General features: G+C 32.3%; 1 long non-coding RNA gene across 1 annotated transcript; it reads right to left on the bottom strand.

Annotated features, from left to right (window-relative positions):
• Positions 1-1,447: 1,447 nt before the first annotated feature.
• On the bottom strand, positions 1,448-2,093 carry LOC124168291. Its single transcript, XR_006866891.1, has 3 exons — positions 1,928-2,093; positions 1,730-1,826; positions 1,448-1,498 (listed from the first exon to the last, which is right to left on the bottom strand). It is a non-coding gene; the product is annotated as an uncharacterized LOC124168291 (long non-coding RNA).
• Between the last annotated feature and the right edge of the window lie 993 nt (positions 2,094-3,086).

The following is a 3,086-nucleotide window of genomic DNA, read 5'->3' as shown; positions in this document are numbered from 1 at the left end:
CTAAATACAGATTTTCTAAATGTGCCCTAAACCCTACCCATATTCCCACTCCCTAACTATCCCTAGCCACTATGCCATGACTCAATTTAAAATACAATCAAGTGATTTTCGCTGTCTGAAACCAACTATAAAAAACCTAACACCCAGGAGACAACCATTTTGGCTGGGAACTGTGGATCACAAAATCCCGAGATATACGTGCGAGTTTGTATCCCCGGAAATGGATTTTGACGCTATTCTGGCTCTTAAAAACTGGATAAAAGTAAATAAAAATAGCTATTTCTAAAGAGAAAATACTACGAAAAGTGAGAATTCCATACCTTATAAAATTTATTAGTGTGATATTGTTACATTGTCTATTTAGAGAATTTTTTCCTAGAAACTGCACTGAAATCTAAAAAACGGGGCAGACGTGAGACTGGCCGACAGAAGTGAAAACTGAAATAATTATTATCCATTATTTTTTATATAGATTTAATATTATTAAAGAACTAATTTCTCCAGTAATACTCATTTTTCAACAAAAATTGAAATTATTTTTTTTAGCAAACTGTTTATTATTAAATATATATTAAAAATACGATGTGTATGAATAGAAAGTAACATCATTTATATATTAAAATATAATATGCTTTTATTTATTTTATTTAATATGTTTTAAACCTATAATTGTTCGCTATGCAGATAAAATAAACTGCCTTAAATTGTACTGACCTGTATTTTTATAGCGTGTACACTCTTCTGCACGTTCATGCACGAGATCTTTATATTTAATGAATTTATACAATATACACTATAGATTTTTATTTTCAATTTTATATTTTTAAAACAAAAAGACTTTAATAGTCTATAAATTAACAATATATTAACAAAGTGTAAATATTTTTCTCTATTAACAGTCTACAAAATAATGCGCACTGTATAGAAAAATATATACACGTACATTCTACGCTTTTTTTCACGTTCATGTTCACTATTGTTCCCGAAATGCTTGTTTCCTGCCTGTTAAGGAACAAGCTGCAAACAGAGTACAAACTGTTGGTAGGCTGTTCGTAAGTTGTTCCTACTTGTGAGTGACCCGAGATTGTTCGTTGGCTGTTTATACCCTGTTCACTAATCTCGAACAGGCTATCAACAGACTTCAAACGGACAGCGAACAGGCATTGTTGTTTCAGAAATCGACAGGGATCTAAGATAGAAAAACTTAAAAAAATTTATGACCCCCTCGGCCACACATGGTAATAACTAAATTACAGAAATCTTCAAAATGTAAAAACATATTGCTCGAATTTTATCAAAACATTCACAAGTATGCTGATTGGCTTTGAGGATTTAAAATTAAAACTTCATTCTTTTGAATTCTTGTTAAGTTATGGGAGTACAAGGCTGTGCATGGAACTTACATGGTTACATACTTATAGATCGTTACTGATGAACTTATTAAGCAAAATTATTGTCTTCATCAGCCTGATCCTCGGTCTGTTTATCCTGCCAATCCCTGAAGAGAAAATAGTAATTACTCCATGTGAAATGATATATCATGTATCATTTGCTTAAATCAGGGAGGTAAATTGAGAAATTATTAACTAATATTCCAAAAAGAATAAGCAATCAGATTCAATAAATAATATGTCCATATTGTACCCCCACATTCTCATAATGGCGGTAAATGATTCAACTTCCATCAAATCGAATTAATGTGGCAGGGAAATGAGAAGCGACTACTTACCTTCTTATTTTCCTGACTTTAGCCTGGTTGAGCCAATTACTCAGACACCCTTTCAGCACCACATCTGATGCATCAGGGTAGACCCTTCTGCATACACCTATGAAATTATAAAAAACATACCTAATGCAGTATGTTAAAAATTCATTTCAACAATCCATTATTATAATAATCTTAGAATATCTTATTGGATGCACTCACGAAAAATAACAGGACACACTGAAGTGCTATAAAATGATTTCTTAACCGAATTCTTCTGAAGTTTGCCCGTAAGAGAATACAGCTCTGCTACATAGTCATTCTAAGACGACGCAACATATTTTGTAGAAGTGTTCATTCATTTCTTCTACCAACTGCTACCAAACATTGCATCTAGAGATAAAAAAGATCAGATCAATTAAGAGTTAACAGCTTATACAAGAATAACAAAAATCATGTTTATAGCCAGAAGAAAAATTCACCAAAAAAATTAACACAATTGTCATGGTTAGTATGCATATGTAGTATGTATGCACGTAAGTGCATATGAAATAACAAAAATCCAATCATACCATAATTGTTTAATATTTCATTGGACAATAATCCATACGCACTTCAAAATTATGTTGTACTTGAGTATTTTTATAGCACATTGAATTCCAAACACCGAGTGTCTGGCGAGCTCCAGATTTACATCAATTTTGAAACTTTCTTACAAAAACTTAATTGTTCTTTCATCAAACAATCATACATTTTTTGGATCAGGAAGGTAGCACACAAATTACCATTATTCACTTACCAACTTTGGCTCAAATGAGGTTTCTTCACTTATCCTACGGCAGAGTTTGATGAAATCCTCATCTGCTGTCAATGGCAATCAGCTGAAATACATCTCCTTCACAGCACAATCCTTTTGCTTTGGGTCATAAGCCAATAAAGCATCTACTTTCCTCTCCAAGTGAGAAAACCCAGGTGCCATTTCTTCCATCCACATGAGGAGCTGGCCATTCTTTAGTTTTAATTTACTGCAGCCTATAAATATGAAATTGTTATAAATACAATAATACCAATTGATTTGCTTATATTATACTACCTTAGCACACTTGGTACTTAATCATCATAAATCCTGCCTAAATGCTTATCAAACAGGTGCTAACCATAGATTTTAATACACCACTATTTTTTCTGTCAACAAACACGAGTAATTGATTACTTTACATCTCAAAAATTTTAAGAATTGCAATCTTATTGCACAGAAACAGCTTAGAAATGTGTTACTTATGCCCTTGAGTGCAACATGCCTGTTAAGAATGTACTGGCAGAAATGTACGATATATGCATGGGCATTTGTAAAAAAATTGAACTAAAGCATAAATCAATG

This window comes from Ischnura elegans, chromosome 11 (assembly GCF_921293095.1).
Source record: "Ischnura elegans chromosome 11, ioIscEleg1.1, whole genome shotgun sequence".
Taxonomy (NCBI): Eukaryota; Metazoa; Arthropoda; class Insecta; order Odonata; family Coenagrionidae; genus Ischnura; species Ischnura elegans.
This window is presented reverse-complemented; position numbering and strand designations above follow the sequence as displayed.